The sequence below is a fragment of the Oncorhynchus keta genome, unplaced genomic scaffold (genome assembly GCF_023373465.1).
Source record: "Oncorhynchus keta strain PuntledgeMale-10-30-2019 unplaced genomic scaffold, Oket_V2 Un_contig_269_pilon_pilon, whole genome shotgun sequence".
NCBI classification, from domain to species: Eukaryota; Metazoa; Chordata; class Actinopteri; order Salmoniformes; family Salmonidae; genus Oncorhynchus; species Oncorhynchus keta.
The window spans coordinates 34,244-45,747 of record NW_026285285.1 but is presented as its reverse complement, the minus strand read 5'-3'; the positions used below and the strand labels follow the sequence as shown (position 1 = coordinate 45,747).

At 51.2% G+C, this 11,504-nt stretch overlaps 1 long non-coding RNA gene across 4 annotated transcripts in view; it reads left to right on the top strand.

Annotated features, from left to right (window-relative positions):
* Positions 1–4,230: 4,230 nt before the first annotated feature.
* LOC127922753 (uncharacterized) overlaps positions 4,231–11,504 on the top strand; it is a 40,412-nt gene continuing 33,138 nt past the window's right edge. For all 4 annotated transcript variants that reach the window (XR_008112164.1, XR_008112165.1, XR_008112166.1 and 1 more), the window contains exons 1-2: positions 4,231–4,356; positions 7,430–7,559. This is a non-coding gene — a long non-coding RNA (uncharacterized LOC127922753). The remainder of the gene's footprint in view (positions 4,357–7,429; positions 7,560–11,504) is intronic.

Below are 11,504 nucleotides of genomic sequence, written 5' to 3'. Positions count from 1 at the left end.
ACGATACAGGTCCCAGAGAGAGGTACGATACAGGTCCCCCAGAGAGGTATGATACAGGTCCCCAGAGAGAGTATGATACAGGTCCAATAGAGAGAGGTATGATACAGGTCCCCCAGAGAGAGTCTGTATGATACAGGTCCCCAGAGAGAGTATGATACAGGTCCCTAGAGAGAGGTATGATACAGGTCCCCAGAGAGAGGTATGATACAGGTCCCCAGAGAGAGGTATGATACAGGTCCCCCAGAGAGAGGTATGATACAGGTCCCCAGAGAGAGGTATGATACAGGTCCTCCAGAGAGAGGTATGATACAGGTCCCCAGAGAGAGGTATGATACAGGTCCAATAGAGAGAGGTATGATACAGGTCCAATAGAGAGAGGTATGATACAGGTCCCCCAGAGAGGGGTATGATACAGGTCCCCTGGAGAGAGGTATGATACAGGTCCCCCAGAGAGAGGTATGATACAGGTCCCCAGAGAGAGGTATGATACAGGTCCCCCAGAGAGAGGTATGATACAGGTCCCACAGAGAGAGGTATGATACAGGTCCAATAGAGAGAGTATGATACAGGTCCCTAGAGAGAGGTATGATACAGGTCCCCCAGAGAGGGTATGATACAGGTCCCTAGAGAGAGGTATGTTACAGGTCCAATAGAGAGGTATGATACAGGTCCAATAGAGAGGGTATGATACAGGGTCCCCCAGAGAGAGGTATGATACAGGTCCCCTAGAGAGAGGTATGATACAGGTCCAATAGAGAGAGGTATGATACAGGTCCCCCAGAGAGAGGTATGATACAGGTCCCCAGAGAGAGGTATGATACAGGTCCCCAGAGAGAGGTATGATACAGGTCCCCAGAGAGAGGTATGATACAGGTCCAATAGAGAGAGGTATGATACAGGTCCCCAGAGAGAGGTATGATACAGGTCCAATAGAGAGAGGTATGATACAGGTCCCCTAGAGAGAGGTATGATACAGGTCCCCCAGAGAGAGGTATGATACAGGTCCCCCAGAGAGAGGTATGATACAGGTCCCCAGAGAGAGGTATGATACAGGTCCAATAGAGAGAGGTATGATACAGGCCCCCAGAGAGAGGTATGATACAGGTCCCCAGAGAGGTATGATACAGGTCCCCCAGAGAGGTATGATACAGGTCCCCAGAGAGAGGTATGATACAGGTCCCCAGAGAGGTATGATACAGGTCCAATAGAGAGGTATGATACAGGTCCCCCAGAGAGGGTATGATACAGGTCCCCAGAGAGAGGTATGATACAGGTCCCTGGAGAGAGGTATGATACAGGTCCCCCAGAGAGAGGTATGATACAGGTCCCCAGAGAGAGGTATGATACAGGTCCCCCAGAGAGAGGTATGATACAGGTCCCCAGAGAGAGGTATGATACAGGTCCAATAGAGAGAGGTATGATACAGGTCCCCTAGAGAGAGGTATGATACAGGTCCCCCAGAGAGAGGTATGATACAGGTCCCCTAGAGAGAGGTATGTTACAGGTCCAATAGAGAGAGGTATGATACAGGTCCAATAGAGAGAGGTATGATACAGGGTCCCCCAGAGAGAGGTATGATACAGGTCCCCTAGAGAGAGGTATGATACAGGTCCAATAGAGAGAGGTATGATACAGGTCCCCCAGAGAGAGGTATGATACAGGTCCCCCAGAAAGAGGTATGATACAGGTCCCCCAGAGAGAGGTATGATACAGGTCCCCAGAGAGAGGTATGATACAGGTCCAATAGAGAGGTATGATACAGGTCCCCCAGAGAGAGGTATGATACAGGTCCAATTGAGAGAGGTATGATACAGGTCCCTAGAGAGAGGTATGATACAGGTCCCCCAGAGAGAGGTATGATACAGGTCCCCCAGAGAGAGGTATGATACAGGTCCCCCAGAGAGAGTATGATACAGGTCCAATAGAGAGGGTATGATACAGGTCCCCCAGAGAGGTATGATACAGGTCCCCAGAGAGAGGTATGATACAGGTCCAATAGAGAGAGGTATGATACAGGTCCCCTAGAGAGAGGTGTGATACAGGTCCTCCAGAGAGAGGTATGATACAGGTCCCCCAGAGAGAGGTATGATACAGGTCCCCCAGAGAGGTATGATACAGGTCCTCCAGAGAGAGGTATGATACAGGTCCCCCAGAGAGAGTATGATACAGGTCCCCCAGAGAGGTATGATACAGGTCCCCCAGAGAGGGGTATGATACAGGTCCCCCAGAGAGGTATGATACAGGTCCCCCAGAGAGAGGTATGATACAGGTCCCCCAGAGAGAGGTATGATACAGGTCCCCCAGAGAGAGGTATGATACAGGTCCCCCAGAGAGAGGTATGATACAGGTCCTCCAGAGAGGTATGATACAGGTCCCCCAGAGAGGGGGTATGATACAGGTCCCCCAGAGAGAGGTATGATACAGGTCCCCCAGAGAGAGGTATGATACAGGTCCCCCAGAGAGGGTATGATACAGGTCCTCCAGAGAGAGTATGATACAGGTCCTCCAGAGAGAAGTATGATACAGGTCCCCTAGAGAGAGGTATGATACAGGTCCCCAGAGAGGGGATGATACAGGTCCAATAGAGAGAGGTATGATACAGGTCCCCCAGAGAGAGGTATGATACAGGTCCCCCAGAGAGAGGTATGATACAGGTCCCCTGGAGAGAGGTATGATACAGGTCCCCCAGAGAGAGTATGATACAGGTCCAATAGAGAGAGGTATGATACAGGTCCCCCAGAGAGAGGTATGATACAGGTCCCCAGAGAGAGGTATGATACAGTTCCCCAGAGAGAGGTATGATACAGGTCCCCAGAGAGAGGTATGATACAGGTCCCCCAGAGAGAGGTATGATACAGGTCCCCCAGAGAGAGGTATGATACAGGTCCCCCAGAGAGAGGTATGATACAGGTCCCCCAGAGAGAGGTATGATACAGGTCCCCCAGAGAGAGGTATGATACAGGTCCCCCAGAGAGGGGTATGATACAGGTCCCCCAGAGAGGTATGATACAGGTCCCCCAGAGAGAGGTATGATACAGGTCCCCCAGAGAGAGGTATGATACAGGTCCCCCAGAGAGAGGTATGATACAGGTCCCCCAGAGAGAGGTATGATACAGGTCCCCCAGAGAGAGGTATGATACAGGTCCAATAGAGAGAGGTATGATACAGGTCCCCAGAGAGGTATGATACAGGTCCCCAGAGAGAGGTATGATACAGGTCCCCAGAGAGAGGTATGATACAGGTCCCCTGGAGAGAGGTATGATACAGGTCCCCCAGAGAGAGGTATGATACAGGTCCCCCAGAGAGAGGTATGATACAGGTCCAATAGAGAGAGGTATGATACAGGTCCCCAGAGAGAGGTATGATACAGGTCCCCCAGAGAGAGGTATGATACAGGTCCAATAGAGAGAGGTATGATACAGGTCCCCTAGAGAGAGGTATGATACAGGTCCCCTAGAGAGGTATGATACAGGTCCCCCAGAGAGAGAGGTATTATACAGGTCCCCAGAGAGGTATGATACAGGTCCCCCAGAGAGGTATGATACAGGTCCCCCAGAGAGAGGTATGATACAGGTCCCCCAGAGAGGTATGATACAGGTCCCCTGGAGAGAGGTATGATACAGGTCCCCCAGAGAGGTATGATACAGGTCCCCCAGAGAGAGGTATGATACAGGTCCAATAGAGAGAGGTATGATACAGGTCCCCCAGAGAGAGGTATGATACAGGTCCCCCAGAGAGAGGTATGATACAGGTCCAATAGAGAGAGGTATGATACAGGTCCCCTAGAGAGAGGTATGATACAGGTCCCCTAGAGAGAGGTATGATACAGGTCCCCCAGAGAGAGAGTATTATACAGGTCCCCCAGAGAGTATGATACAGGTCCCCTAGAGAGGTATGATACAGGTCCCCCAGAGAGAGGTATGATACAGGTCCCCAGAGAGAGGTATGATACAGGTCCCCCAGAGAGAGTATGATACAGGTCCCCCAGAGAGAGGTATGATACAGGTCCCCCAGAGAGAGTATGATACAGGTCCTCCAGAGAGAGGTATGATACAGGTCCCCCAGAGAGGGGTATGATACAGGTCCCCCAGAGAGAGGTATGATACAGGTCCCCCAGAGAGAGGTATGATACAGGTCCCCCAGAGAGAGGTATGATACAGGTCCTCCAGAGAGAGTATGATACAGGTCCTCCAGAGAGAGGTATGATACAGGTCCCCTAGAGAGGTATGATACAGGTCCCCCAGAGAGAGGTATGATACAGGTCCAATAGAGAGAGGTATGACACAGGTCCCCCAGAGAGAGGTATGATACAGGTCCCCTTGAGAGAGAGGTATGATACAGGTCCCCCAGAGAGAGGTATGATACAGGTCCCCTAGAGAGAGGTATGATACAGGTCCCCCAGAGAGAGGTATGATACAGGTCCCCCAGAGAGAGGTATGATACAGGTCCAATAGAGAGAGGTATGATACAGGTCCCCCAGAGAGAGGTATGATACAGGTCCCCTAGAGAGAGGTATGATACAGGTCCAATAGAGAGAGGTATGATACAGGTCCCCTAGAGAGAGGTATGATACAGGTCCCCCAGAGAGAGGTATGATACAGGTCCCCCAGAGAGAGAGTATTATACAGGTCCCCCAGAGAGGTATGATACAGGTCCCCAGAGAGAGGTATGATACAGGTCCCCAGAGAGAGGTATGATACAGGTCCCCAGAGAGAGGTATGATACAGGTCCAATAGAGAGAGGTATGATACAGGTCCCCCAGAGAGAGGTATGATACAGGTCCCCCAGAGAGAGGTATGATACAGGTCCAATAGAGAGAGGTATGATACAGGTCCCCTAGAGAGGTATGATACAGGTCCCTAGAGAGAGGTATGATACAGGTCCCCCAGAGAGAGAGGTATTATACAGGTCCCCCAGAGAGGTATGATACAGGTCCCCTAGAGAGAGGTATGATACAGGTCCCCCAGAGAGAGTATGATACAGGTCCCCAGAGAGAGTATGATACAGGTCCCCCAGAGAGAGGTATGATACAGGTCCCCCAGAGAGAGGTATGATACAGGTCCCCCAGAGAGAGGTATGATACAGGTCCCCCAGAGAGAGGTATGATACAGGTCCCCCAGAGAGTATGATACAGGTCCTCCAGAGAGAGTATGATACAGGTCCCCAGAGAGGGTATGATACAGGTCCCCCAGAGAGAGGTATGATACAGGTCCCCCAGAGAGAGGTATGATACAGGTCCCCCAGAGAGGTATGATACAGGTCCTCCAGAGAGAGGTATGATACAGGTCCTCCAGAGAGAGGTATGATACAGGTCCCCTAGAGAGAGGTATGATACAGGTCCCCAGAGAGAGGATGATACAGGTCCAATAGAGAGAGGTATGATACAGGTCCCCAGAGAGAGGTATGATACAGGTCCCCAGAGAGAGGTATGATACAGGTCCCCTGGAGAGAGGTATGATACAGGTCCCCCAGAGAGAGGTATGATACAGGTCCAATAGAGAGGTATGATACAGGTCCCCCAGAGAGAGGTATGATACAGGTCCCCAGAGAGAGGTATGATACAGGTCCCCAGAGAGAGGTATGATACAGTTCCCCAGAGAGAGGTATGATACAGGTCCCCAGAGAGAGGTATGATACAGGTCCCCCAGAGAGAGGTATGATACAGGTCCCCCAGAGAGAGGTATGATACAGGTCCCCCAGAGAGGTATGATACAGGTCCTCCAGAGAGAGGTATGATACAGGTCCCCCAGAGAGAGGTATGATACAGGTCCCCCAGAGAGAGGTATGATACAGGTCCCCCAGAGAGAGGTATGATACAGGTCCTCCAGAGAGAGGTATGATACAGGTCCTCCAGAGAGGTATGATACAGGTCCCCCAGAGAGGGTATGATACAGGTCCCCCAGAGAGAGGTATGATACAGGTCCAATAGAGAGAGGTATGATACAGGTCCCCCAGAGAGAGGTATGATACAGGTCCCCCAGAGAGAGGTATGATACAGGTCCCCAGAGAGAGGTATGATACAGGTCCCCCAGAGAGAGGTATGATACAGGTCCCCTGGAGAGAGGTATGATACAGGTCCCCAGAGAGAGTATGATACAGGTCCCCAGAGAGAGGTATGATACAGGTCCCCCAGAGAGAGGTATGATACAGGTCCCCCAGAGAGAGGTATGATACAGGTCCAATAGAGAGAGGTATGATACAGGTCCCCTAGAGAGAGGTATGATACAGGTCCCCTAGAGAGAGGTATGATACAGGTCCCCCAGAGAGAGAGGTATTATACAGGTCCCCCAGAGAGGTATGATACAGGTCCCCTAGAGAGAGGTATGATACAGGTCCCCCAGAGAGAGGTATGATACAGGTCCCCAGAGAGAGGTATGATACAGGTCCCCCAGAGAGGTATGATACAGGTCCCCGGAGAGAGGTATGATACAGGTCCCCCGGAGAGAGGTATGATACAAGTCCCCCAGAGAGAGGTATGATACAGGTCCCCCAGAGAGAGGTATGATACAGGTCCCCAGAGAGAGGTATGATACAGGTCCCCCAGAGAGTATGATACAGGTCCCCCAGAGAGAGGTATGATACAGGTCCCCAGAGAGAGGTGTGATACAGGTCCCCCAGAGAGAGGTATGATACAGGTCCCCAGAGAGAGGTATGATACAGGTCCCCCAGAGAGAGGTATGATACAGGTCCAATAGAGAGAGGTATGATACAGGTCCCCTAGAGAGAGGTATGATACAGGTCCCCCAGAGAGTGGTATGATACAGGTCCCCCAGAGAGAGAGAGGTATGATACAGGTCCAATAGAGAGAGGTATGATACAGGTCCCCCAGAGAGAGGTATGATACAGGTCCCCCAGAGAGAGGTATGATACAGGTCCCCAGAGAGAGGTATGATACAGGTCCAATAGAGAGAGGTATGATACAGGTCCCCAGAGAGAGGTATGATACAGGTCCAATAGAGAGAGGTATGATACAGGTCCCCCAGAGAGAGGTATGATACAGGTCCCCCAGAGAGAGGTATGATACAGGTCCCCAGAGAGAGGTATGATACAGGTCCCCCAGAGAGAGGTATGATACAGGTCCCCCAGAGAGAGGTATGATACAGGTCCCCCAGAGAGAGGTATGATACAGGTCCCCCAGAGAGAGGTATGATACAGGTCCCCCAGAGAGGGTATGATACAGGTCCCCCAGAGAGAGGTATGATACAGGTCCCCCAGAGAGGGGTATGATACAGGTCCCCCAGAGAGAGGTATGATACAGGTCCCCCAGAGAGAGGTATGATACAGGTCCCCCAGAGAGAGGTATGATACAGGTCCTCCAGAGAGAGGTATGATACAGGTCCTCCAGAGAGAAGTATGATACAGGTCCCCTAGAGAGAGGTATGATACAGGTCCCCCAGAGAGAGGGATGATACAGGTCCAATAGAGAGAGGTACGATACAGGTCCCCCAGAGAGAGGTATGATACAGGTCCCCCAGAGAGAGGTATGATACAGGTCCCCTAGAGAGAGGTATGATACAGGTCCCCCAGAGAGAGGTATGATACAGGTCCAATAGAGAGAGGTATGATACAGGTCCCCAGAGAGAGGTATGATACAGGTCCCCCAGAGAGAGGTATGATACAGGTCCCCCAGAGAGAGGTATGATACAGGTCCCCCAGAGAGAGGTATGATACAGGTCCCCCAGAGAGAGGTATGATACAGGTCCCCCAGAGAGAGGTATGATACAGGTCCCCCAGAGAGAGGTATGATACAGGTCCCCCAGAGAGAGGTATGATACAGGTCCTCCAGAGAGAGGTATGATACAGGTCCCCCAGAGAGAGGTATGATACAGGTCCCCCAGAGAGAGGTATGATACAGGTCCCCCAGAGAGAGGTATGATACAGGTCCCCCAGAGAGAGGTATGATACAGGTCCCCCAGAGAGAGGTATGATACAGGTCCCCCAGAGAGAGGTATGATACAGGTCCCCCAGAGAGAGGTATGATACAGGTCCAATAGAGAGAGGTATGATACAGGTCCCCCAGAGAGAGGTATGATACAGGTCCCCTTGAGAGAGAGGTATGATACAGGTCCCCCAGAGAGAGGTATGATACAGGTCCCCCAGAGAGAGGTATGATACAGGTCCCCTAGAGAGAGGTATGATACAGGTCCCCCAGAGAGAGGTATGATACAGGTCCCCAGAGAGAGGTATGATACAGGTCCAATAGAGAGAGGTATGATACAGGTCCCCTAGAGAGAGGTATGATACAGGTCCCCAGAGAGTGGTATGATACAGGTCCCCCAGAGAGAGAGAGGTATGATACAGGTCCAATAGAGAGAGGTATGATACAGGTCCCCCAGAGAGAGGTATGATACAGGTCCCCCAGAGAGAGGTATGATACAGGTCCCCAGAGAGAGGTATGATACAGGTCCAATAGAGAGAGGTATGATACAGGTCCCCAGAGAGAGTATGATACAGGTCCAATAGAGAGAGGTATGATACAGGTCCCCCAGAGAGAGGTATGATACAGGTCCCCCAGAGAGAGGTATGATACAGGTCCCCAGAGAGAGGTATGATACAGGTCCCCAGAGAGAGGTATGATACAGGTCCCCCAGAGAGAGGTATGATACAGGTCCCCAGAGAGAGGTATGATACAGGTCCTCCAGAGAGAGGTATGATACAGGTCCCCCAGAGAGAGGTATGATACAGGTCCCCCAGAGAGAGGTATGATACAGGTCCCCCAGAGAGAGGTATGATACAGGTCCCCCAGAGAGAGGTATGATACAGGTCCCCCAGAGAGAGGTATGATACAGGTCCCCCAGAGAGAGGTATGATACAGGTCCCCTAGAGAGAGGTATGATACAGGTCCCCCAGAGAGAGGTATGATACAGGTCCAATAGAGAGAGGTATGATACAGGTCCCCCAGAGAGAGGTATGATACAGGTCCCCCAGAGAGAGGTATGATACAGGTCCCCCAGAGAGAGGTATGATACAGGTCCCCCAGAGAGAGGTATGATACAGGTCCAATAGAGAGAGGTATGATACAGGTCCCCCAGAGAGAGGTATGATACAGGTCCCCCAGAGAGAGGTATGATACAGGTCCCCAGAGAGAGGTATGATACAGGTCCCCCAGAGAGAGGTATGATACAGGTCCCCCAGAGAGAGGTATGATACAGGTCCCCCAGAGAGAGGTATGATACAGGTCCCCCAGAGAGAGGTATGATACAGGTCCCCCAGAGAGAGATATGATACAGGTCCCCCAGAGAGAGGTATGATACAGGTCCCCCAGAGAGAGGTATGATACAGGTCCCCCAGAGAGAGGTATGATACAGGTCCCCCAGAGAGAGGTATGATACAGGTCCCCCAGAGAGAGGTATGATACAGGTCCTCCAGAGAGAGGTATGATACAGGTCCCCCAGAGAGAGGTATGATACAGGTCCCCCAGAGAGAGGTATGATACAGGTCCAATAGAGAGAGGTATGATACAGGTCCCCCAGAGAGAGGTATGATACAGGTCCCCCAGAGAGAGGTATGATACAGGTCCCCCAGAGAGAGGTATGATACAGGTCCCCCAGAGAGAGGTATGATACAGGTCCCCTAGAGAGAGGTATGATACAGGTCCCCCAGAGAGAGGTATGATACAGGTCCCCCAGAGAGAGGTATGATACAGGTCCAATAGAGAGAGGTATGATACAGGTCCCCAGAGAGAGGTATGATACAGGTCCCCCAGAGAGAGGTATGATACAGGTCCAATAGAGAGAGGTATGATACAGGTCCCCTAGAGAGAGGTATGATACAGGTCCCCAGAGAGAGGTCTGATACAGGTCCCCCAGAGAGAGAGGTATTATAAAGGTCCCCCAGAGAGGTATGATACAGGTCCCCTAGAGAGAGGTATGATACAGGTCCCCCAGAGAGAGGTATGATACAGGTCCCCCAGAGAGAGGTATGATACAGGTCCCCCAGAGAGTATGATACAGGTCCACCGGAGAGGTATGATACAGGTCCCCGGAGAGAGGTATGATACAAGTCCCCCAGAGAGAGTATGATACAGGTCCCCAGAGAGAGGTATGATACAGGTCCCCAGAGAGAGGTATGATACAGGTCCCCCAGAGAGAGGTATGATACAGGTCCCCCAGAGAGAGGTATGATACAGGTCCCCTAGAGAGAGGTGTGATACAGGTCCCCCAGAGAGAGGTATGATACAGGTCCCCAGAGAGAGGTATGATACAGGTCCCCAGAGAGAGGTATGATACAGGTCCAATAGAGAGAGGTATGATACAGGTCCCCTAGAGAGAGGTATGATACAGGTCCCCCAGAGAGTGGTATGATACAGGTCCCCCAGAGAGAGAGGTATGATACAGGTCCAATAGAGAGAGGTATGATACAGGTCCCCAGAGAGAGGTATGATACAGGTCCCCCAGAGAGAGGTATGATACAGGTCCCCAGAGAGAGGTATGATACAGGTCCAATAGAGAGAGGTATGATACAGGTCCCCAGAGAGAGGTATGATACAGGTCCAATAGAGAGAGGTATGATACAGGTCCCCCAGAGAGAGGTATGATACAGGTCCCCCAGAGAGAGGTATGATACAGGTCCCCCAGAGAGAGGTATGATACAGGTCCAATAGAGAGAGTATGATACAGGTCCCCAGAGAGAGGTATGATACAGGTCCTCCAGAGAGAGGTATAATACAGGTCCCCCAGAGAGAGGTATGATACAGGTCCCCCAGAGAGAGGTATGATACAGGTCCAATAGAGAGAGGTATGATACAGGTCCCCCAGAGAGAGGTATGATACAGGTCCCCAGAGAGAGGTATGATACAGGTCCCCTAGAGAGAGGTATGATACAGGTCCCCCAGAGAGAGGTATGATACAGGTCCCCCAGAGAGAGGTATGATACAGGTCCCCTAGAGAGAGGTATGATACAGGTCCCCCAGAGAGAGGTATGATACAGGTCCCCCAGAGAGAGGTATGATACAGGTCCCCCAGAGAGAGGTATGATACAGGTCCCCCAGAGAGAGGTATGATACAGGTCCAATAGAGAGAGGTATGATACAGGTCCCCTAGAGAGAGGTATGATACAGGTCCTCCAGAGAGAGGTATGATACAGGTCCCCTAGAGAGAGGTATGATACAGGTCCAATAGAGAGAGGTATGATACAGGTCCCCTAGAGAGAGGTATGATACAGGTCCCCCAGAGAGAGGTATGATACAGGTCCCCAGAGAGAGGTATGATACAGGTCCAATAGAGAGAGGTATGATACAGGTCCAATAGAGAGAGGTATGATACAGGTCCAATAGAGAGAGGTATGATACAGGTCCAATAGAGAGAGGTATGATACAGGTCCAATAGAGAGAGGTATTATACAGGTCCCCCAGAGAGAGGTATGATACAGGTCCCCCAGAGAGAGGTATGATACAGGTCCCCAGAGAGAGGTATGATACAGGTCCCCAGAGAGAGGTATGATACAGGTCCAATAGAGAGGTATGATACAGGTCCCCCAGAGAGAGGTATGATACAGGTCCCCCA